This window comes from Symphalangus syndactylus, chromosome 10 (assembly GCF_028878055.3).
Source record: "Symphalangus syndactylus isolate Jambi chromosome 10, NHGRI_mSymSyn1-v2.1_pri, whole genome shotgun sequence".
Classification (NCBI taxonomy): domain Eukaryota; kingdom Metazoa; phylum Chordata; class Mammalia; order Primates; family Hylobatidae; genus Symphalangus; species Symphalangus syndactylus.
The window spans coordinates 46,022,002-46,047,929 of NC_072432.2; the positions used below are offsets into that span (position 1 = coordinate 46,022,002).

The window sequence follows — 25,928 nt, forward strand, 5'->3', positions numbered from 1 at the left end:
CACTTATTATTTAAAAAATTGTTCAACAATATCTTCAACTATTTATTTATGTTTATAGTTTTATGTAGATTATCATGATATTTTGCAAATGACTACTTATGTTGTAAATAAGAATCTTAAAAGCATTTGGGGGAACTTTTTGTAACAATAGAAGTACGAATCATGGTAAACCAGATACACTCAAAGACACAACTTCAAATTAGTCAATTAGTATGCTATTTACGGGACTAGGGAAATTGTCATAGCAAGTGCACCGCCCTTTTTTGGAGTTTCTCTAACAAATATAAACAATTGAGAAATAATAAATAATTAATGCCAGCACATTTAAGTACCAAACAAGGGTTATAGCCAAATAATAGGTTAGGCTTTGTGGCATATGTTGGTAAACATCAAAAGAAAAATTTAAAACTATCACTGGTTGCTGATTTGAAATATTTGAAAATAGAGCAGAAACTGTTGTATTTCATTTTAAGCATATTAATTCTCTTGGATTGTTAATTTATTCATACATTGTGTTACAAAAATAAAACATAAAAAAGAAAATATAAGTAGAATGGTTAGTAGTATTCAGATTTTTTTTTTAGCAGTAGACTTTTGTTGAAGAAAATCAGGCAAAGTTGAACTTGGAAAAAACATTGTACCGAGATTTTTTATACACCTTGTATAAAAGGATTGGGACTTTATTTCAGAGGTGAAAAAAATTTTGTTATTCAAATATGCCTTTTAAAAAAATTCTTCACAGTCAGAAAATAATTTAAGATCATTAATCTGAATTCGTTAAAAATAGTTCATTGCTTCAATTATGGGGAAAAATTAATTTTCATGTTTCTATAAATATAATTCCTCCTATTAAATCTGTATGTTAAAGGTGTGAGTATCTAGGCCTTTGGAATTTATTCCTTATAATGGCTCCTTATTTCACATCAGGCCTAATCTTCAAAGTTAAAGTTTTGTAAGATCAAAGCATTTCTGGGTCACAATAACAAGCAGAATGAAACACATCTGGTACAGGCCAGTTTTTCTCAACACAGTAGGTCAGAGTCAGGCAGGCTGCAGACATATCTTCTCAAAGAGATTTGCCCACTTCGACAGAAGAGTTGATGGGGTGACCTGCACCCAATCAATCTTTATGTCAGATGCTTTCCATCACAGTAATGAAACATTAAAATAATACACTGCAAGTTACTGTATATGACTTCTAACCTTTGCATTATTATCCAGGATTAAATGGTAATCATCATTATCCTCCTACTTATTCTTAAGTCTCTCTTTTAATGACTCCTTAAGCCCTCTTATCATTTGCTGTGAAACAATTTTCAAGTTTGTTGTTTAGTCAGCTTCTTTATAACTTTGAGCATCCTGCTTCATCTCATAACTGTCCTTAATATGTGATATTTCTTCTAATAAGAATGGGGCCTGTAAAGCAGATATGCAGGGTGATAAAGAAAATTTTGGAGTTTTTCCAGTGAAATTTCACACGAAATTTTAGGGGATAGGTAATCTCCCCCAAATTTTTGTAGCTTAATTTTGATTACAGTTTATATTCCATAGTCAGAAATTTTCCCCCTTAATTTTAGAATTATTTCCGTATTTTTCAAATGTAAATGTACTTTAAAAGGTCAGAAAATAATTTTATTTTGTAAAAATACAGTGATTTAACTTTTTAAGGGCTGTTATTTTATGTCATTTGTTGTAAAGAATCTATTCTTTGTCCTCAATTTTTCTGTTCTAATTTAGTTAGTCATGACATTACTTATACTAGATAAAATTTCCATGGCAGTGCAGTTAATATTCTGTAAGAACAAATATTTTTGTTTAAAAAATTACCTTTTGAAAATAGCAAAACACTTTTAGTTCTTAAATCTTCATTATATTGCTGGAACTAGATGGAAAATTTGTTATTATTGCTTTACTAATTCAGTCACAGAGTCACAGAAATATTAAGGAAATTTCTCAAGGCTGTGATGCTCCAAGGACTCATGAATTTACTTGTTTCATTAAATCAACAGAGCTGTACCTAATTAATGAATTATTAAGAAAAATCATCATAATTTAGAACTCTAAATTATTATTGAGAGTCTCTCAAAATAAAAAGGTACACATTTTCAGTCAGTTGCTTTTTGAAATTAAATTTTAGAAAAGAATTAAATTGACTCTCAATTTCTGCTCAGGTATATAAAGAGCCAGAAAGTTTATCACTCTCAAGCTTACAACAAAAACAACAAAAGTCAAGTAAACAATAAGTTTGTTTTAGTGTAGGTGTTGATTTGCCAGAAGTTTGTATAGTTTTTTTTTTTTTTTTTTTGAGATGGAGTCTCGCTCTGTCACCCAGGCTGGAGTACAGTGGCGCGATCTCGGCTCACTGCAAGCTCCGCCTCCCGGGTTCACACCATTCTCCTGCCTCAGCCTCTCTGAGTAGCTGGGACTGCAGGTGCCCGCCACCACGCCCGGCTAATTTTTTGTATTTTTAGTAGAGATGGAGTTTCACCGTGGTCTCGATCTCCTGACCTCGTGATCCGCCCGCCTCGGCCTCCCAAAGTGCTGGGATTACAAGTGTGAGCCACCGTGCTTGTACATTCAAAAACGTAGTTAATTAATTAGTTTGTTTATTTAGACTATTTTCTAGAGCAGTTTTAGATACATAGCAAAATTTAGCAGAAGGCACCAAGATATCCCAAATACCTCCTCAGATATATACTCCCCTGTTACCAACATTCTCCACCAGAGTGGTACATTTTTTTAAAATAATTGATGAATCTACATTGACACATCTTCATCACTCAGAGTCCATAGATTACATTAGGGTTCATTCTTGATGTTGTACACTCTGTGGGCTTGGACATAGATAATAATATGTACATTCCATTATAGCAATATACAGAGTAGTTTTACTGGTCTAAAAGTTACTTTTTTTCATTTAACATTGTAACAGTAAAATTTCCGATGCTATCACAAATTATTGCAAGTAAATCTAATTGCTGCATTATATTACAATGTCATATGCATATGTGTATATATACATATTATATATGTGTGTATATTATATGAATATTTAAGTGTTTTCAAGCTTTTTCTTATTGTAAACAATCCCTTGATGAACCTGTATATTTTTCCCTGTATCTGGGTTTATTTTCTACTTGTAGGTCAATTTACCAGATATTTAACTTTGAGATGGATGGATTACTATCAAGGAAGGTGGCAGGGAAGAGTGCTGAATTGGGTAGAGGGAGAATTTGGGCTCTGATGCATGATCAAAGTGATCTCAGAGAACTTCATGTGAAACTGTAAGCTGAAATACTCCTTCAGATTTATCCTGAGTTGAGGTAGAAGGGCTAAATCTTTTTACCAATGCACTTACTAGTTACTGGTTGTGCGGTGGTTAAGGGAAGGGAGCAAGACTTCAGGTAAGAAGAATTTACACAGCATAGCTGTTCCCAAAGAGGGAGTTAAAGAGGGAGTTCTGCTGCCGACATTCCCAAGAAAAAGTGGAGGAATAAGTTCTTTCCTGATGGTCTGGCATACCACAGCATCTAATATAAAGGCTGTCACAATTTTCAAGGCTCTTTATATATTCTAGCAAATATCTCTCCAAAACTGTTGTATAATTGCAATTAGTGCTGATGTATTAATTAACAGCTAAAAGTTGCTTTAAAACAGTTCACATAATAAATTCTTATTCTATTTAGTTTGTTCATGAAATACCTCACTACATAAACGTTAAAAAATATTATCTGGTCTTACTTGTATATTTAATTTTACTTAGATTTTATGAAATGTTTAAATATGTTTTCTTATCTCAAAATTAGAAAAAATATTCTATTATATTTGGCTTCATAACGTATAGTTTATTTCCATATATAATCTTGCAGAAATTTATTTTTGTATTTAACATTATAGAGGAAGTATACTTTTTCTGTTTCCAAACAGGTAGTCATTTCATGAATAATCAAATCTTTCCTCATTGATTTGAAATGCCACCTTTATTACCTAATAAATTATCATATACAGATATTCTCCATGCTTTCCATTGATCTATTTGACTATTCCTCCATCAGCACCACACTTTCCATTAATAAAGATTTATGATGGAAACCTCTCTCCATACTTCTTTTTTTTCTCATTATTTCCTTGGCTATTTCATACATTTAATTTCTGAGATGAAATTTAGAATCAGTATGTCAAGTTATAAAACAACCACAACCACAAAAAAGCAAACAAATCAAAAAGAGATTTAGGATGGATTTTCATTGAATTTATGTATTAATTTTGAAGGAATTGGCATCTTTACAGTACTGTTTTCCTCCAAGCATGTGAATCTATTTAATTTACTGACATCTTCTTTTATGTTGTCACAGTATTTTTTTCAGGTGATTTGGTATTCGGTTCAAGCATAGATAAGAAATAGAATGGAATATCTGTATAAATCGATTCTAGGAAGAGTTTGGGTCAGGATGACCTAGAATGTTGGCAGTCTGTTTCTGTCTAAATTTCCAAACTATAAAATCTGTACATTTGAATGTTTGTATAAACTTCAAGCATCCCACAGTACAATCTTGTTTAAGTTCCTTTTTGTCTACGTTTTGTATAATATTTTTGTGTGCAGCAGTATTTTAGAATCTTCTCTCAAAGGAAGGGCATTCACCAACTTTAAAAAAAAAGAACAGACCAACATAACAGTTGATCTGAGACCAAGATTTGTTTTCTGTGACAATGGTCTTAGATTTTTCTTTTTCATAAAAGTAATTTTTTAACTTTTACCTATAAAATATATTGCCTTTCATTTTTATAGAAGTCATTCCAAATGCAAAGGTTAATAATTTCTCATTATTTCTTTGTAATAATTTATAGTGTGATTCTTATATCAAATTATTTAATATACATTATGATTATACAATCAACATATTTTTGTGAACAATTTGGAAAATATAAATAACCCTTCCCCAATTATATTTTGCCATTAATAGCCAACCTGAGAAACCACTGTCTACAGATTTAAGTATTTCTCTATTATTTTAATATAAAAATAACAAAGCAGGTATTTTAAAACTTTTATAAGATACTTTCCCAAATACTCATAATACAGAAAGATTATACTGAAGTATTTAATATCATGGAATAATGTTTGAAATATATATTTCATTATATATATATAATACATAATTCCATGATGTTAAATATACTTCAGCATAATCTTTTTAAGTGATACAAAATATCCTACAATATAATGTTAGAATATATTGAACTAATCCATTATATGTGGCTTACTAGGTTATTTTCAATCTTGGTTCTCAGAAAAAATGCTGAATCTAAGCAAATGCTTGCTTCCTTAGTATCAGTACCTAATTCTGAAATTACCAGTAGAGAATATAGGTTTTTTTTGTGATTTGAATGTATATTGCCAAACTGTGCTCTGGTAATTTGGTATCGGTTCACATTTGCATACATATGTTTGAACTCTAAGTGCCAGACCAATTTTTAGTAACGAGAATGCAGCAGTGAATTAACACAAACATCTAAGACTTCATGGAGCTTACACTATAGAAAGAAAGCAAAAATCATCAGGATAAATAGAATTATTTATATATACACTTTATATGATTATTATGAACTGAAGTGTATACTGAATTCATATGTCGATGCCCAAACTTCCAATATTATTATATTTTAAGAAAGAACTTTTAAGAGATAACCAAGGTTTAAGGAAGTCATAAGGATCAGATCCCACTCCTATAGGACTTACGGCCTTATAAGAAGAGGAAGAGGGAAAGCTCTTTCTCACTTTCTACAGGCATCAACCAAGAAATGGCCATGTGAGCATACAGCAAAAAAGAGACTGTCTGTAAGCCAGGAAGAAACCTACACCAGAACCGAACCATACATCCATGCTGGAACCCTGATGGCAGACTTCCAGCAACCATGAGAATATAAGTTTTTGTAGTTAATAGTCATAGAAATAGTGAATCAATAGAAAGAGCAATACCTCTTAGATAGATAGATACACAGATGCATAGATACATAGATGAAAGAAAGAAATTTTAATAAACTCACCCCAGTTTTTCTGCTTAGAATGTACTAGAGTACTGCAAGGGTATAATAGGGATACCACTTGAGACTATTGCAGTACTTTAGACACATGGTAGTGATTTGGACAAGATTATTGATAGCATGAGTAGCGACAACTAGTCAAATTTTGAATATATTTCAAATATAGATGTAATAAGATTTTATTTTTCATTGGATATGGTGGCAGATAGTGAAATATAAATAACACCAAGGTTTTGGCCTGAGAAAGTTGTCAAGGGTGTTGAAGTTTTACAGAGCATTTAGAGAGAGTCTCACTGACAAGATGTCAATAAATATATTAAGATAATAAGGAAGCCAGCATGTAGATATTTGGATAAGAGCATTTCTAGGTAGAAGGAACAGAAGTGTAAAGGTCCGAAGGTTAATATATTTTTTATGTAATCAAGAGACAACAAGGAAGGCAGTGCTACTATAGTACACCAAACAAGTGGAAGAATAGTTGCTGATGAGGTTGAAGAGATATTTTTGGATCAAGACGATACAAAACGTAGTAAAGACTTGGGCTTTAATCTAATTCTATGCTAACAGAAGTCTCCAGTAGAACCTTTCTTTCTTTCTTTCTCTTTCTTTCTTTTTCTTTCTTTTCCTTTCTCTTTCTTTCTTTCATCTATGTATCTATGTATGTATGTATGTATGTATCTATCTATCTATCTATCTATCTATCTATCTATCTATCTATCTAAGAGGAAACATATTAAGAGAATCAGCTTTCATGATTATGAAGGCAGAGAAGTCCCATAATAAGCTGTCTGTAAGCTGATAAAATAAGAAAGTTGGTAGTATAATTCAGTTAAAGTCCAAAGGCCTATGTAACAGGAAACGGGAGCTGGCGTGACTCCCAGTCTGAGGTTAAAGAGAGATGGAGGTGGGGGATGCTGATGTAAGTCCTGAGTCTCGAGGCCCAAGGGCAGGAGAAGATGGATTTCGTAGCTCAAAAAACAAGAGCAAGTTCACCCTTTCTTAGTTTTTTTGTTCCATTCAGGCCCTCAACAGAGTGGATTTTGCCCACATACATTGGTTACTATCTATCTTTCTTGCTCAGTCTACCGATTCAAATGCTAATCTCTTCTAGAAACTCCATCACAGAAACATCCAGAAATAATGTTTTGCTAGCTCTCTAGGCATCCCTTAATCCAGCCAATTTGACAAATACAATTATGACATGATATGACATACATTTTAATAAGCTCACCCCAGTTTTTCTGCTGAGAATGTACTGGAGAACTGCAAGGGTATAATAGGGATATTACTTAAGAGACTATTGCAGTACTTTAGACACATGGTAGTGGTTTGGACCAGAGTATTGACAGCATGAGCAGTGATAACTAGTCAAATTTTGAATATGTTTAAAAAATAGATGTAATAAGATTTTATTTTTGATTGGATATGGTGGCAGATAGTGAGATATAAGTAACACCAAGGTTTTGGCCTGAGAAAGTGCAAGAATAGAATTATTAACTCACATAGGGAATTATGGAAAACTACAGAGAACATTTTGGCACAGAAGTAAAAAGCAGGTTTTTGGATGTGTTAAATTTGAGATGCTTATTAGAAGTTTCAGTAGAAATGTCAGTTGGCAGTTGGATATGTGAGTCTGGGAATTAGGGAGAGGTAGAAGGTAGGGGTCTTCAGAATACAAATCTGAAGCTATGAGATTGGGGATCACATATGGTGAGAGTGAAGATAAACATATTCCAATGATTAGCTCCAGTGTACACCAATATTTCAGGGTTGGGAGTTGAGAAAGAAGCAGCAAAAAGACTATGAAAAAAAGGCCAGGATTATCATAGGAGAGATACTAGTGAATGAAATGTCTTGGAAGCAAGTGTAAAAGAGTTACAAATAGGAATGATCAAGTTCAGCTGATAGATTAAATTAAATGATCACATTTATTAATAATTGGAGACTATCATTGGTGACCTTGACATAGGCAGTTTCAATGAATTGGACAAGGCAAATTCTAAATGAGGTATATTCTAGAGAAAATGAGAGAATGTATGTATAGACAATACTTCCAGAAGTATTGCAGTAAAGACTGCAAGATAAATGGAGGCAGTATCTAGAGAGAGAAGTAGAGAAGAGATGTTTGAAGTTTCTCAAATTTGTGTATTACTTATTATTTGAGATGAGAAAATAATAAGATTATTAATTATTAACCACATAAATAAGGTTAAATATTCCATTTAAATGATTCAATTGAGATAGAAAATTGATGGAGCAGAGAAAAAAGAAAACTGTTGAAGTACTGTAGTTAAGTATTTGAGAAAGGATGGAGGAACTGGCGATCAGGCAGGAGCAGACACAATCCATCCATTGAAACAAGAGGGCAATGAAGAGAATATGGATGCTAATTAAATTAGGAGTGTAAGCAAGCTTGCTTGGTACATCTTGTCAACATTAAGAATTAACATTATTTAAAAATGAGTACAAACCTCAATTCAATCAGCTGGAGATAGGTATTGTAGACATAAGGTCAATGGACTTGAAATCTGCCTCCACATTTTGGCCAAGTAAATGTATAAGTAATCAGAAATTAGATGGTGCTATAGTTTGGATGTTTGTCCTACCAAACCTCATGTTGAAATTTGAGCCCCAATGTTGAAGGTATGTCCTAATGCAAGGTGTTTGGGTCATAGGGACATATCCCTCATGAATGTCTTGATGCCATCCTCTTGGTAATGAGCAAGTTCTTGCTCAATTAGTTCTTGTTATCCTTCTGTAGTGAGTGAGTTCTTGCTCTATTAGTTCTCCTGAAAGCTGGTTGTTCAAAAGATCCTGGCACCTCCCTCCTCTACCTCTTGTTCCTCTCTCACCATGTGATACCTGCATATGCTGGCTTCCCTTTGACTTCTGCCACCATGAGTGGAAGGAGCTGAGGCCCTCACCAGTGCCCAGTCTTGAACTTTCCAGCTGGAAGAACAATAAGCCAAATGAAGCTTTTTCTCTTTTTTCATAAATCAGCCAGTCTCATGTATTACTTTATGGCAACACAAACAAACTAAGACAGATGGCTTGCATGAAAAAGTGGAAGAATGAAGCAAATTCACAAGGAGGAATAACAAATATTTTTAAAAAGTAGAGCACACAACTCCTCTAATAGATGACTTTGACATGACACTCTCAGTTCTACACTTCACATTTAGCAATTAAGTTCCATAAAAGTCCCAAGTATCCATCTACATATGAGCAAATTTGCCTTAAAGTCTATTCCATGATATCATATGTTTCATAATTAACTCATGTACGGAGAGTGTGTGTGTGTCCACAAACACACACACCCCCAAATGTTGTCTGACCTTTAAATTTTGTTATGAGTATTTCTGCTTCTATGACTGAATATATCAGACTAACCATCCTACTAACAGGAGCTATAAAAATAAGACTAAAAAAATGTTTTAAAAACCTGTTTGCAAGCCAGGCATGGTGGCTCATGCCTGTAATCCCAGCACTTTGGGGGGCCGAGGCAGGAACATCACCTGAGGTCAGGAGCTCAAGACCAGCCTGACCAACATGGAGAAACCCTACCTCTACTAAAAATACAAAATTAGCCAGGTGTGGTGGCAGGCACCTGTAATCCCAGCTACTCAGGAGGCTGAGGCAGGAGAATCCCTTGAACCTGGGAGGCGGAGGTTGCAGTGAGCCGAGATCATGCTGTGCCATTGCACTCCTGCCTGGGCGACAGAGAGAGAGACTCCGTCAAAAAAAAAAATTACATATTTTTTATATTATATTTTTATTTATTTATTTATATATATTTATATAATATATAAATATACCTATATTTAAGACCTGGCTGCCTTGATTGCTTTATAATATATTATATATAATATAATATATTAATATAATATATATAATATAATATATTAATATAATATATAATATAATATATTAATATAATATATAATATAATATATTAATATATCATATAATATAATATGTTAATATATTATAATATATTAATATAATATATAATATAATATATTAATATAATATAATATATTAATATAATATATCATATCATATCATATATTATAAAGCAATCAAGGCAGCCAGGTCTTGATGGGCACAGTTTCTGCAAAGAAGAAACACACTGAGGTGAGATTTACATTTCTTCTGAGTGCATTTGCTCATTCACTACACTGGACATAAACGTCAAACAGAAAACAACATTCTAGAGCCTGTGGCAATCTCTGTGGGCTTTGTAGACAAAAATTGGAGCTCAAGGCTGCCAAAGCAACCATGATTTGAGGAGTCAAAATCTTGGAGGAAAGAAAAATACTGTATAGAGAAGCGAGCCTGATAGTCTTCCTGCAATTTCCTTTTGAGGCATTTACTGATTCTTAAACTGCATATGCCCAGGGCAAGTTAGTGTGAACATAAGCAAAACACAGTTAATTAGAGGATAAAATGTTAAGTAAAGAGAGCAAAAGACTCATTTGGCTGGAAAGACAAAAATTGGAACTCAGGGATTATCAAATAGTAGAGGCACTTGTAAACACCCCAGACTTTCAGTTTGAGATTCAATTTTGGTTTTGCCCTGAAGATAAGAGAAATTAGAATAATGCCAGATCCCACACAACAAGAAGTTGAGCTAGAACTTATTCATGATGACCTTTTCATAGTCTATGCATTTTCCAAAAGTAAACTTATGAAAAACTGGTGCCAAAGAAAAATTATAAAATCAACTATAGATAAAAGACTCATTACCTTCAAGGAATAATAATAAAGGTGATGGGCAACTTTTCATTATAAGCCATGGAAGCCAGAGAACACAATGACACACTTACAGTGCTGAAAGAACTGGCAAACTATAATTCTATATTAAATATATTTCAGGCTGGTCATGGTGACTCACGCCTGTAATTCCAGCACTTTGGGAGGCTGAGGCGGGCAGATCACCTGAGGTCAGGAGTTCGAGCCCAGCCTGGCCAACATGGTGAAACACCATCTCTACTAAAAATACAAAAATTAGTCAGACACAGTGGAGCGTGCCTGTAGTCTCAGCTACTCAGGGGGCTAAGGCTGGAGAATTGCTGGAACCTGGAAGGCAGAGGTTGCAGTGAGCCAAGATCGCACCACTGCACTCCAGCCGTGGTGACAAAAATTAGGTGAAATAAATACATTTTCAGGAATAACAAAGAAGGATTTTGTTATTAATGACATCCCACCAGAAGAGATATTAAATAATTTTTCAGGAAAGAAGATGATTTTGGATTGTTGTTGATTGTAAAAGTGGCCAATTTTTTTACCCCTCCCTCCACCTATCTCCTTGCTGTCCCTGATCCTCCCATCAGGATTTGGAGTCTATGAAACCATCAATTGAACCCGTTTCCTAGGTTGTTATTGATTGTATTGTGTACCCCCAAAATTCATATGTTGAAGTTCTAACCACCAAGTACTTCAGAATGTGACTTTATTTGGAGATAGAGTTTTATGTATGTATCAAGTTAAAGGGAGGTCATTAGGTCCTAATCCAATATGACTGTTGTTCTTATAAAAAGGGGAAATCTGGGCACAGATAGAAATATATAGTGGGAAGACTATGTGATGAGACATTGTGGAAAGATGGTCATGTACAATCTATGGAGAGGGACCTGAAACCTTCTTCTTTCACAGCCCTCAGAAAAAATCCACCCTACTGACAACTTGATTTTGGACATCTAGTATCCACAACATTGGGAAAATGTATTTCCGTTGCTTAAGCCACTCAGACTGTGGTACTTTGTTATGCCAAATCTAGCAAACTAATACACAGGCGTACTGCTTTAGACAATGGAAATTGGCAAACAGGACATAATCAGAAGCTTGAAAAGAGCTTACGCCTTTTGGAAATTATGGAAAAGCTTATGGGAACTGCTTTCTTATCATTCTTTAGAACTCTGAAACCACTATGTGAAAAATAGTGGGCTAACATAGTGGAAGATGAAATACCCCTAAAGTCTCATGGCTGTGTCTTCCCAACTCAGACACATCCTAGACCAATGGCTTGTCAACTATCTCATACATCTGCCAGGCCATTCTAGATCATGCTGCAATCAGTTGGACTGCCAACTGACCACAAAAGCATGACAGAACCTAGCTATCAGATGAACCAGGTCACAACCAAGCTGATACATGGAAACTTGAGACTAATAAAATGTGGAATTGTCTGTTTCATATCAAAAGCTAAATAATCAAAGACAGAAGTAAGAAAATTCAGGAAAGGGGGTGGAGCCAAGATAGCCGAATAGGAACAGCTTTCCGGTCTACAGCTCCCAGCGTGAGCAACACAGAAGACAGGTGATTTCTGCATTTCCATTTGAGGTACCGGGTCCATCTCACTAGGGAGTGCCAAACAGTGGGTGCAGGATAGTCGGTGCAGAGCACTGTGCACAAGCCAAAGCAGGGCGAGGCATTGCCTCACTTGGGAAGCAGAAGGAGTCAGGCAGTTCCCTTTCCTAGTCAAACAAAGGGGTAACAGACGGCACCTGGAAAATCGGGTCAGTCCCACCCTAATACTGCACTTTTCCAACAGGCTTGGAAAACGGCACACCAGGAGATTGTGTCCCGCACCTGGCTCGGAGGGTCCTATGCCCACAGAGTCTCGCTGATTGCTAGCACAGCAGTCTGAGATCAAACTGCAAGGTGACAGCGAGGCTGGGGGAGGGGCGCCCGCCATTGCCCAGGCTTGCTTAGGAAAACAAAGCAGCCAAGAAGCTGGAACTGGGTGGAGCCCACCACAGCTCAAGGAGGCCTGCCTGTCTCTGTAGGCTCCACCTATGGGGGCAGGGTACAGACAAACAAAAAGTCAGCAGGAACCTCTGCAGACTTAAATGTCCCTGTCTGACAGCTTTGAAGAGAGTAGTGGTTCTCCCAGCACGCAGCTGGAGATCTAAGAATGGGCAGACTGCCTCCTAAAGTGGGTCCCTGACCCCTGAGCAGCCTAACTGGGAGGCGCCCTCCAGTAGGGACAGACTGACACCTCACTTGGCCAGGTACTCTTCTGAGACAAAACTTCCAGAGGAACTATCAGACAGCTGAATTTGTGGTCTCACGAAAATCCGCTGTTCTGCAGCCACCGCTGCTGACACCCAGCCAAACAGGGTCTAGAGTGGACCTCTAGCAAACTCCAACAGACCTGCAGCTGAGGGTCCTGTCTGGTAGAAGGAAAACTAACAAACAGAAAGGACATCCACACCAAAAACCCACCTGTACATCACCATCATCAAAAACCAAAAGTAGAAAAAATCACAAAGATGGGGAAAACACAGAGCAGAAAAACTGGAAACTCTAAAAAGCAGAGCACCTCTCCTCCTCCAAAGGAATGCAGTTCCTCACCAGCAACGGAACAAAGCTGGATGGAGAATGACTTTGACGAGTTGAGAGAAGAAGGCTTCAGATGATCAAACTACTCCGAGCTACGGGAGGAAATTCAAAACAATAGCAAAGAAGTTAAAAACTTTGAAAAAAAATTATACAAATGGATAACTAGAATAACCAATGCAGAGAAGGGCTTAAAGGAGCTCATGGAGCTGAAAGCCAAGTTTCGAGAACTACGTGAAGATTGCAGAAGCCTCAGTAGCCAATGCGATCAACTGGAAGAAAGGGTATCAGTGATGGAAGATGAAATGAATGAAATGAAGCGAAAAGGAAGTTTAGAGAAAAAAGAATAAAAAGAAACGAACAAAGCCTCCAAGAAATTTGGGACTATGTGAAAAGACCAAACCTACGTCTGATTGGTGTACCTGAAAGTGACAGGGAGAATGGAACAAAGTTGGAAAACACTCTGCAAGATATTATCCAGGAGAACTTCCCCAATCTAGCAAGGCAGGCCAACATTCAGATTCAGGAAATATAGAGAACGCCACAAAGATACTCCTCGAGAAGAGCAACTCCAAGACACGTAATTGTCAGATTCGCCAAAGTTGAAATGAAGGAAAACATGTTAAGGGTGGCCAGAGAGAAAGGGCGGGTTACCCACAAAGGGAAGCCCATCAGACTAACAGCTGATCTCTCAGCAGAAACTCTACAAGCCAGAAGAGAGTGGGGGCCGATATTCAACTTTCTTAAAGAAAAGAATTTTCAACCCAGAATTTCATATCCAGCCAAACTAAGCTTCATAAGTGAAGGAGAAATAAAATACTTTACAGACAAGCAAATGCTGAGTGATTTTGTCACCACCAGGCCTGCCCTAAAAGAGCTCCTGAAGGAAGCACTAAACATGGAAAGGAACAACCGGTACCAGCCACTGCAAAGACATGCCAAATTGTAAAGACCATCGAGGCTAGGAAGAAACTGCATCAACTAACGAGCAAAATAACCAACTAACAGCATAATGACAGGATCAAATTCCCACATAACAATATTAACTTCAAATCTAAATGGGCTAAATGCTCCAATTAAAAGACACAGACTGGCAAATTGGATAAGGAGTGAAGACCCATCAGTGTGCTGTATTCAGGAAACCCATCTCACGTGCAGAGACACACATAGACTCAAAATAAAGGGATGGAGGAAGATCTATCAAGCAACTGGAAAACAAAAAAAGGCAGGGGTTGCAATCCTAGTCTCTGATAAAATAGACTTTAAACAACAAAGATCAAAAGAGACAAAGAAGGCCATTACATAATGGTAAAGGGATCAATTCAACAAGAAGAGCTAACTATCCTAAATATATAGTGTGTGGCGATTCCTCAAGTGTGGCGATTCCTCAGTGTGGCGATTCCTCAAGGATCTAGAACTAGAAATACCATTTGACCCAGCCATCCTATTACTAGGTATATACCCAAAGGACTATAAATCATTCTGCTATAAAGACACATGCACACGTATGTTTATTGCGGCACTATTCACAATAGCAAAGACTTGGAACCAACCCAAATGTCCAACAACGATAGACTGAATTAAGAAAATGTGGCACATATACACCACGGAATACTAGGCAGCCATAAAAAATGATGAGTTCATGTCCTTTGTAGGGACATGGATGAAACTGGAAAACATCATTCTCAGTAAACTATCACAACGACAAAAAACCAAACACCGCATGTTCTCACTGATAGGTGGGAATTGAACAATGAGAACTCATGGACACAGGAAGGGGAACATCACACTCCGGGGACTGTTGTGGGGTGTGGGGAGGGAGGAGGGACAGCATTACGAGATATACCTAATGCTAAATGACGAGTTAATGGGTGCAGTAAACCAACATGGCACATGGATACATATGTAACAAACCTGCACATTGTGCACATGTACCCTAAAACCTAAAGTATAATAATAAAAAAAAAAAAAAAAGAAAATTCAGGAAAGGATGGAGAGTCCTGGAAAAGATAAATCTATGAGTAAATACAAATTATTTTTCACTTCATAAAATAAAACTAATAATATTTTGTGGTGTTGAAAATGTATCTCAATTAGAGTAACATGCAAAACTAGTGTAAAAGTGACAGTGTAAATAAAAGCAAGTGTTATAAGGTACTTGCCTTTATGAATTCCATATTTGTTTGTGTATTTAGGAAGATTTTTCTCACAATGACACAAATATTTGTTTTTATGGCTTGGTTATTTTTCTATAATATTATGGAGAAATAGCTATAATGTCTTCACGTTAATTTCCTCTACACACATCTATATACCCACAATGATATTTTCTTCTAATACATCCATTTTATACATTTTTAAATTTAAAAACTCAGTAATATTTAAAATTATCTACATGTGGTTGGAAAGTGTTAAAGGGTGAAAGTCTAAGTTATTTTTTCCCCAAATAACTAACCAATTGCTCTAATATCTTTTAAAACAAGCTTGTCTAACCGCAGCCCATAGGCTGCATGTGGCCCAGGACAGCTTTGAATGCGGCCCAACACAAATTCATAAACTTTCTTAAAACATTACGAGATTTTTGTGTGATTTTTTTTAGCTCATCAGCTACTATTAGTGTATTTTATGTGTGGCCCAAGACAATTCTTCTTTTTCCAGTGTGGCCCAGGGAGGCCAAAAGGTTGGACACCCCTGGAAAATATACTTTTTTGTTAATTAATTTAAGATGCACCTTTTTCACATATTAAATTTTATATGTAGGGATGATGTCACTTAAAAATATTCCTTATCTTTTATTTCCTATAGTGTTATTAGGTCCCATTAGTAATACTGCACAATTTCCATTGAATTTTCCAATAAACTAATTCTTACTGATATCATTTAAGTACAGACCCTAACATTTCCCATTCTTTATTTCATAACTGGTCTTTCTGTTAGCATAATGCTAAAATAAAACATTCTTCCCCCTTTTTATGTCAAATAAAATCAGCTTAAAATCTTAAATTGTTATAGATCATTAATTAGGCCTAACCTTCAAAACCCTTGAAGGACCTGCATGAATTTTTCTTAGCTTACCTGTTGGAGACAACTCTTTATGAATTTTGGGTTTCCATATGTTTTCTGAGCAGAAGCATTGACAGCTTTCGTTCCAGACTATCTTTTCAAAGATATTTGTATAGCAAACATCCTTGAAACATAATAAAGATTGTATTTCCATTTGGAGGAGAGGCAGGTTTGTCTGTTGTTGAGAATAGTAAGGACAATGTCTCTCTCTCGGGCAAAGCTGAGGTTTCTCAGATTCAGGGTTCGTTGACTATATAACACAAATTCCCTGCATTGGGCCATTCTAATTATGTTAGTGGTGCTTGGAGATAAACAGAGCAATCCAAAGTAAGTATAAAGCTTAAACTGCCTGCTATGTCATGAGAGTAAGAAGTTCCTTTGTTTCTGACCCAAGCCTCTTATCTTTTGCCAGCATGAATGACTAAACAAGTTAGCTTGTACATAGGATATAATCCAAGGTTATTCTCAGCCAAACATAGATTCTCACTGTAGTCCTTCAGCCAAGCTAATTTCTATAGGGTTCTCCACTCAAGTAATACAGCTTTTATCTGTTAAAAAAAAATAGCTGTGGATTTGGTTTCATAGTTTACTATTGAATTTGTGCAATAGTATTTTTAAAATCATCAGGTTCTATGGTTATATGATACTGCAATCATTGTTTTAAATTAACAGTCACCAATAGGCTCATATTACCTTCTTTATGTGCCTAAGACTACTCCGATATTTTTATCCAGGATAACCAAAGCATGCATGCAGCAGGCGGTTTATTAAAACAACATAAAGATAAATCTGGGTTTCTGTAGCCTGAGATCTTTATAATCGTTGTTTACTTACAGTATTTTTTATTTTATAATTTTAGTTTTTTTAAATTTTTAACTTTTGTGGTGCATAGTAAGTGCATATATTTACGGGGTACATGGGACATTTGAATACAGACGTGCAATGCGTAATAATCACATCATGGAGAACGGGGCACCCATCCCCCTCAAAGATTTATCCTTTGTGATACAAACAATCCTATCATACCCTTTTAGTTATTTTAAAATGTAAAATTAAGTTATTATTGGCTGTAGTAACTCTGTTTTGCTATCAAAAAGTAGGTCTTGGACAGAAGCAATGGGCAGAGACTCAAGATGGCGGCTATGGTGCTGGCTGCTACATGGTGGCTGAGGGGCTGAGGTTCTTGGGGCCGCTAGCGGCTAAGGTTTGAACCTCTTGCGTACAGACGGTTTAGTAGCAGTGGCACCTATCCCAACATCCCTCTCTCTTCTCCCTTACCAGGAGTACCCAAGCATGTTTTTGCTACAGTTGATGGACAGGAAAAGTTTGAATCCAAAGTTTCAAACCACATTGGATAATGGGTTTCGCGTGGCCTCTCAAAATAAGTTTGGACAGTTTTGTATAGTAGGAATTCTTATTAATTCAGGATCAAGATATGAAGCAACATACCTTAGTGGAATTGCTCACTTTTTGGAAAAATTGGCATTTTCTTCTACTGCTCGACTGGACAGCAAAGATGAAATTCTGCTTACGTTGGAAAAGCATGGAGGTATTTGTGACTGCCAGACATCAAGTGACACCACCATGTATGCTGTGTCTGCTGATAGTAAACGCTTGGACACGCTGTTCGGCTTACTGGCTGATGTGGTTCTGCAGCCCCAGCTAACAGATGAAGAAGTCGAGATGATGCGGATGGCGGTCCAGTTTGAGCTGGAGGACCTGAACATACAGCCTGACCCAGAGCCACTCCTCACCGAGATGATTCATGAAGCGGCTTACAGGCTCCACCTCAACGCGCTCAACAGGCACCACAGTTGGCCTCCGCCGTTTCTGCCCCACAGAAAACATAGCAAAGATCAATCGGGAAGTGCTGCATTCCTACCTGCGGAACTACTACACCCCGGACCGCATGGTACTGGCTGGCGGGAGTGTGGAGCACGAGCACCTGGTGGAATGTGCCCGGAAGTACCTCCTGGGGGTCCAGGCGGCCTGGGGGAGCGCGGAGGCCGTGGATGTTGATAGATCCGTGGCCAGTACACTGGGGGGATTGCCAAGCTAGAAAGAGACGTCAGCCTGGGCCAGACCCCCATCCCCGATGGCGGATCGGACTGGAGAGCTGCTCCTTCCTGGAGGAGGACTTCATCCCCTTCGCTTTGTTGAACATGATGATGGGCGGAGGCGGCTCCTTCTGGCTGGCGGCCCGGCAAGGGCATGTTTTTCAGGCTCTACCTCGATGTGCTCAGCAGGCACCAATGGATATATAACGCGACCTCCTACTACCTCAGCTACGAGGACACTGGCCTCCTGTGCATCCTTGCCAGTGCCGACCCGAGACAGGTTCTAGAAATGGTAGAAATCATCACGAAGGAGTTTATTTTAATGGGCGGAACCGTGGACGCGGTGGAGCTGGAGCGAGCCAGGACGCAGCTGATGTCCATGCTCATGATGAACCTGGAGTCCAGGCCTGTGATCTTCGAGGATGTGGGGAGGCAGGTGCTGGCCACTCGCTCCAGAAAGCTGCCGCAGGAGCTGCGCACGTTCATCCGCGACGAGAAGCCGGAAGACGTGAAGAGAGTTGCTTCTAAGATACTCCAGGGGAAGCCGGCACTGGCCGCCCTGGGCAACTTGACGGACCTGCCCACTTACGAGCACATCCAGACCGCCCTGTGGAGCAACGACCGGCGCCTGCTCAGGACTTACGGGCTCTTCCGGTAGAGCCGCTCCCTGGCCTGATGGACCCAGGAGCTGCCTCTGGCGCCTGTTCCCGTGCGTGTTAGTTTGGACACGAATTTAGTCTAAAACGCTGTCTGGTTGTATAAACAGTGCAAACAATGTCTCCAGAGCACCCACGCAGTTTGCATTCCTTCAGAACCTGAATGTGCCAATCAGTGGAGTAAATACTGACTCTGACCACGGCAAGCCAGGAAGCAGGCGAAGTGCCGAGCGCTGGAGGGCAGCGTGCCATGAGGAGGCTGGGTCAGCGCTCCGCCTCCTCAGGGGCTCTCAAGGCACATGGTGTCTTGAGAGGGGCAAGCCCTGAGCCGGGAAGCAGCAGAGGCCAAACTATCAGAGCCTCCCCAGAGGCCACCACGTTCCTGTGTCAGGTACCAGGATTCACCTCTGACAAACGGGAGAAGGCAAGGGCCTGGTCTGCTCCGAGGAGCGCGGTCCACGCGTGTGCACGCCCGCTTCCTTGGTAATAAAGAGCTGGCATCTTTCTTAAAAAAAAAAAGGTATTATTCAATGTTTCCATTATTTTTGCACCCATTAACTGTCTGTACCTCCTTTGCCCCAGCGCTACCCTTCCCAGCCTTTGGTAACCATCATTCTACTCTCTCTGTCCAGGAATTCAAATGTTCTGATTTTCAGGTACCAGGAATAATTGAGAACACGCAGTGTTTGCCTTTCTGTGCCTGGCTTATTTTACTTAGCATAATGATCTGTAGTTCTAACCATGTTGATGCAAATGACAGAATCTCATTCTGTTTTTATGGCTAAATAGTACTACTTTGTGTTTATGTACCACATTTTCTTTATCCATTCATCTGTTGAGGGACCCTTAGGTTGCTTCCAAATCTTGTCTATTAACAGTGCTCCAACAAACATGAGTGTATGGATATCTCTTAAATATAATGATTTTGCTGGCTCATACGCTATCTCTGTGGTTATTTTTTTTGAGAAACCTCCAAACTGTGCTTCATACTGGTTGTACTAATTTACAATCCCACTAACAGTGTACAAGGGTTTTCTTTTCTCCACATCCTTGCTAGCAATTGTTATTGCCTGTATTTTAGATAAAAGTCATTTTAGCTGGGGTGAGATGATATCTCATTGTAGTTTTGACTTCCATTTCTCTGATGATCAATGATGTTGAGCACCTTTTCATATGCCTGTTTGCCTGTGTGTCCTCTTTAGAGAAATTTCTATTTAAAATTGTGCCTTTTTTTTTTTTTTTTTTTTTGAGACAGAGTCTCACCTTGCCACCCAGGCTGGAGTGCAATGGTGCGATCTCGGCTCACTGCAACCTCTGCCTCCCCAATTCAAGCAATTCTCCTGCCTCAGCCTTCCAAGTAGCTGTGATTACAGGTGCATGCCACCATGCCTGGTTTATTTTTGTATTTTTAGCACAAATGAGGTTTCACCATGTTGGCCAGGCTGGTCTCGAACTCCTGACCTTGTGATCCACCCGCCTCAGCCTCCCAAAGTCCTGGGATTACAGGTGTGAGCCACCATGCCCAGCAAGTTTTCCCATTTTTAATTAGATTATTAGATTTTTTTCCCTATACAGTTGTCTGAACTCCATATATATCCTGGATATTAATCTTTTGTCAGAGGAGTGGTTTGCAAATATTTTTTTCCCATTCTGTGTGTTGTCTCTTCACTTTGTGATCATATCCTTTGCTGTGCAGAAGCTTTTTAACTTGATGTAATCCCATTTGTCTATTTTGTTTTGGTTGCCTATGCTTGTGGGGTATTGCTCAAGGAAGTTTTGCCCCAACCAATGTCCTAGAGATTTTCTCTAATATTTTCTTGTAGTAGTTTCATAGCTTGAGGTCCTAGATTTAAGTCTTTAATCCATTTTGATTTGATTTTTATATATAGAGAGAGTTAGGGGTCTAGATTTATTCTTCAGCATATGGATATCCAGTTTTCCTAGCACTATTTATTGAAGAGACTGTCTTCTCTGCAGTATATGTTCTTGGCACCTTTGTCAAAAATGATTTCATTGTAGGTGTGTGTATTTGTTTCTGTGTTCTCTATTCTGTTCCATTAGTTAATGTGTCTGTTTTTATGCCAGTACCGTACTGTTTTTGTTACAATAGTTCTGTATAATAATTTAAAGCCAGGTATTGTGATTTCTCCAGTTTTGTTCCTTTTGCTTAGGCTGACTTTGGCTGTTCTGGGTTTTTGTAGTTCCATGTAAGTTTAAGGACTGTTTCTTTGTATTTCCGTGAAGAATGTCATTGGTATATTAATAGGTATTGCTTTGAATCTGTAGACTGCTATGGGTAGTATGGTCATTTTAACAATATTGGTTTTTCCAATCTATCAATATGAAATATCTTTCCATTTTTTTGTGTGTCCTCTTCATTATTTCATCAGTATTTTATAGTTCTCATTGTAGAACTCCTTCTCTTTTTTGGCCAAGTGAATTCCTAGGTATTTAATTTTATGTGTGGCTATTCTAAATAGGGTTGCCCTTTAAATGTCTTTTTCATATTGTTTACTATGGGCATATAGAATTGCTACTTACTTTTGTATGTTGATTTTGTATCCTGCAACTTTACTGAATTTGTTTATCAGCTCTAACAGTTTTTTTGTGGCGTCTTTGGGCTTTTCTAAATATAAGATTATATCAGCTGCAAACAAGGATAATTTGACTTCTTCCATTCCAGTTTGATTGCCCTTTATTTCTTTCTCTGATCTGAATGCTGTGTCTAGGACTCCCAGTATTGTGTTGAATAGCAGTGGTGAAAGTGGGCATCCTTGTCCTGTTCCAGATCTTAGAGGAAAGAATTTGAGTTTTTCTCTATTCAGTATGATGCTAGTTGTGGGTCTGTCACATATGGCTTTTATTATCTTGAGTTGTGTTTCTTCTATACCTAGTTTTTTGAATGCCTTTCTTATCATGAAGGACGTTAAATTTTATCGAATGCTTTTTCAGCAGCAATGGAAATGATCATATGATTTTTGTCCTTCATTCTGTTGATATGATGTATCACATTCATTGATTTGCATATGTTGAATCGTCCTTGTATCCCAGGGATAAATCTCCCAGGGTCATGGTGAATGATCTTTCTAATGTATTGTTGAATTCGGTTTGCTAGTATTTTGTTGACAATTTTTGCAACAATATTCATCATAGATATGGCCCGTAGTTTTCTTTTTAAATGTGTCTTTGGTTTTGGTATTAGATACTGGCCTCATACAATGAGTTTAGAAGTACGTCCTCCTCTATTTTTCAGAAGAGTTTGAGTAGAATTGGTATTAGTTCTTCCTTAAATGTTTGATAGAATTCAACACTGAAGTCATCAGGTCCTGGGCTTGTCTTTACTGGGAGACATTTTTCATTATGACTTCAAGCTCATTACATGTTATTGCTCTGTCCAGGTTTTGGATTTCTTCTTGTTCAGTCTTGGTATGTTGTATGTATGTAGGAACTTTTGAATTTTCTAAATTTTGTACTTTTGGTTTTTATTGTCTTTTCTGTTATTCTTTACCCTGATGTTACCACATATATTTAACAGGAGAATTCCTTAAGATTCTCAAAGGCACAGCCTGCATTATCCACAAGTGCTTTAAAATATTGGCTACTTAGGGACTATATTCACCATGCCCAGTTGGGATTGTACTTTAGCATTGACAATATGGGTGTTTTTCCTATGCTCTCAGCCAACGTCATCTGTGAAAATATAATAGTTTAGTAGCTATGATATATACCCTGAATATGATACTTAATAAAAACTTTTCATATGCACACTATTATTTATTACAAGTATAAGTTTTTGTATTTTTTTTTTTTTTTTTTTTTTTTTTTTTTTTTTTTTTTTGAGACAGAGTCTCGCTCTGTCGCCCGGGCTGGAGTGCAGTGGCGCAATCTCAGCTCACTGCAAGCTCCGCCTCCCGGGTTCACGCCATTCTCCTGCCTCAGCCTCCGAGTAGCTGGGACTACAGGCGCCCGCCACCGCGCCCGGCTAATTTTTTGTATTTTTTAGTAGAGACGGGGTTTCACCGTGGTCTCGATCTCCTGACCTCGTGATCCGCTCGCTGTATTTTTTTAAAGTAAGGAAATACTCAGGATAACAATGTGATTTACCAGGAGTATTTTGTTATTAAGTGGTATATCCTTGAATACAGGATGCCAAACTCCAAATCTCAGAATTAAATGCAATCTTGATTTATATTAATTGTTTTTTAGTAGACATAACACTAATGCATATGAATACAAAAATGCATAAAATTAAGACTTTTGTCTTAAGGGGATATTAGAGAGACAGTGTGTATCCCTAATCTGTATTTATCCACTATGTCAATGCCACATTTTCCTTCACAGAGCCTCACTGGGTAACCTTTTTATTAGAAAGAACCATCTTCATTGTCTGTGCTATGAGTTACCAGTTACCAATCTTAGCTCTGGTTCTAGGAGTCTTACCAACAAAATGTGTGGTCTTGAGCAAGGTCATACAATTTATATGAGTCTCACTTTCTTTCTTGGTGAAAAATATGCATAACTACTAGAATAGTAGATAATTCCTGAATAGGCTGAGATTGTTCCTGCCTCAGATCTTTGGCATTAGCCGTTCTTTTTAGTTGGAATTTCATCCACAAGTTTTTCATACTAGGTTTATTTTCCCTGTTTATTACCAGAATTTGCATTGCATGTGTTTTACATGTCTAATTTCCTTTTGTGTTTCCTAGAATTTAAACAGCATGAGGGCTAGAAGTCTGTTTAATGTTTTACGTGTCATGCCTAGAGCACTGCTTAACACATAGTAAGCAGTCAATATACATTTTCTTGAATGAATGAATACATAAATATTTGTAAAAACTAAATGAAGTAATATATAGATGAATGCAAATGAAACACTTTCATGGCATTCTATTATTATAACCCTTTCACCTCATAAATATTTATTCAGTGCATATTCATAGCTAGGATTTCAATGTGCCTATTGTGGTCTTTAATTAAATGAATCAGGAAGCTAGACCAGTCAATGATGCCAAATAAAACTAGTTAATAATGCCAAATTTTGTGCTCAGTTTCTCCAGGAAAAAGATTTTGATACATCTTTCAATAGTAGCAATAATGGAGATGGAAGAATGAGAGGTTAGGAGAGAGGTAGAGATGATTTTGTTTTCTATAGAACATGTAATGAAAGATGATGGGATTAAATGGTTAAGACTCAGGAATAAAAGTGAAAATTATTTCCCAATTCCCGACTAAGCATGTGCTATTGGCACGCTGCAGAATTTACACTAATGGGCCCCAGTGAGGCCAGGGAACAAAGACCATGGCTGAAAACCTGGCAGAGTTAGAGCCTGACGTTGGTTCTATATAACTGCACATGGCTGAGGCTTTGGCAGTTCAAGAGAGGAAGGTGTCTGTATCGTCAGCCCCATGAGTAACATGGATAAACATATATTTTATACAATAAAAGTTTTTATTTCCATGTATAATATCTAGATATAGTTTTTAAAATTATTGCTATCTATTAAAATATTCCTGTAACTTTTTGTTTTCTTTTTTTGGACTTTAGCTAATGTGGATTTCAGTAGTGTCTCAGTAAGCAGTAGTAGGTACAAAAGCTATTCCATTGTTTCTCTGGAACTAGGCAAACATCAGCAGTTCAGGTAATCAGTAGCTCTTCCTTGATTATCACCATTATGAGCTAGGCTTTGATTTAGTAGTCTTTAAATTTGTTGAGGAGCATGGATACTTTTAAGAATTGTTTAAACAATAGCTACTAATTTCAGCCCCGGGAAATACACACACACACACACACACACACACACACACACGCACGTAATTTTTGGCATATAATTTCAGGAGAGCTAGAGATCTCTTAACACTGATCCATGAACCTAGGAAATTTTATATCCTTTTAAGTAGACGGTAAGCTCAAAGCTCTAAAATACGAGCCATGCTTTCTATTTATTGTGAAATGTCTCTCTAAACTTTTTTTGTGATATTTACTGAATTAGAACATTGTAACTTTTTTACTGAAAATGTTCACCTGCTTTTAATTCAACTTATAATAATTAGATCTACTTAGTGTGTGGAAATTAAAGTTACTTAACATGGACAATTGTAGCAAGTACACACAAAGAGTACACAGAGTTGGGTTTGAATCCTAACTTCATCAACTAATAAGGACTCTTTCACCTGTCATTTACAGAAAATCTTACCCAAATTGGCTTAAGCAGAAATATAAAAAATAAAATGACAGGGAACTTTATTAGTGGTCAAACTTTAGACACATCAAGTGTCTAAGGAAATCAAGTGCTATATTTAAATACTGTTTCTCTCCTTATAATAACTTACTTTTCATCCACTGGGTGCAATTCTTTGGCAAGCTACATTAGATAAGAGCTAACAGGTCCCAGTTAATTTTCAAGTTCACTAGAGTTAGAAAGAACATATTTTTTGATATATCAAATTAAAGATGAATTCTTTTGTCTTAGGTCATGACCCTATTTCTGAACCAATTACTTTGGCCAGGGTTTGAAATTGGCCAAACCCAATTCATATATACACCTCCAAAACCATCAGGGATGGGTGTCAGGTCTCCCTGAAGTTCACTGAGATCCTCTGAATTGAAGCCAGCATGCCATGGTCACTAGAAGAAAACTAGTTAATAATTACTAAAAAATAGAAGAAAAAGATGCAAGACTGGCAAAAACAACATATGTTTGCACATACAGCCCAATTGCTATCTGTGTGCCCTTGAACAAGTTACTTAACACTGTGGCTGTCAGTT

The 25,928-nt window shown here is 37.3% G+C and overlaps 1 long non-coding RNA gene and 1 pseudogene across 1 annotated transcript in view; one reads left to right on the forward strand and one right to left on the reverse strand.

Annotated features, from left to right (window-relative positions):
* The window catches only part of LOC129492121 (uncharacterized), a 56,183-nt gene extending 39,625 nt beyond the window's left edge, over positions 1-16,558 (reverse strand). The window contains exon 1 of the long non-coding RNA XR_008660734.1: positions 16,462-16,558. This is a non-coding gene — a long non-coding RNA (uncharacterized lncRNA). The remainder of the gene's footprint in view (positions 1-16,461) is intronic.
* A 1,021-nt stretch (positions 16,559-17,579) lies between these two features.
* LOC129492120 (mitochondrial-processing peptidase subunit alpha-like) lies at positions 17,580-19,291 on the forward strand (annotated as a pseudogene).
* Positions 19,292-25,928: the final 6,637 nt, after the last annotated feature.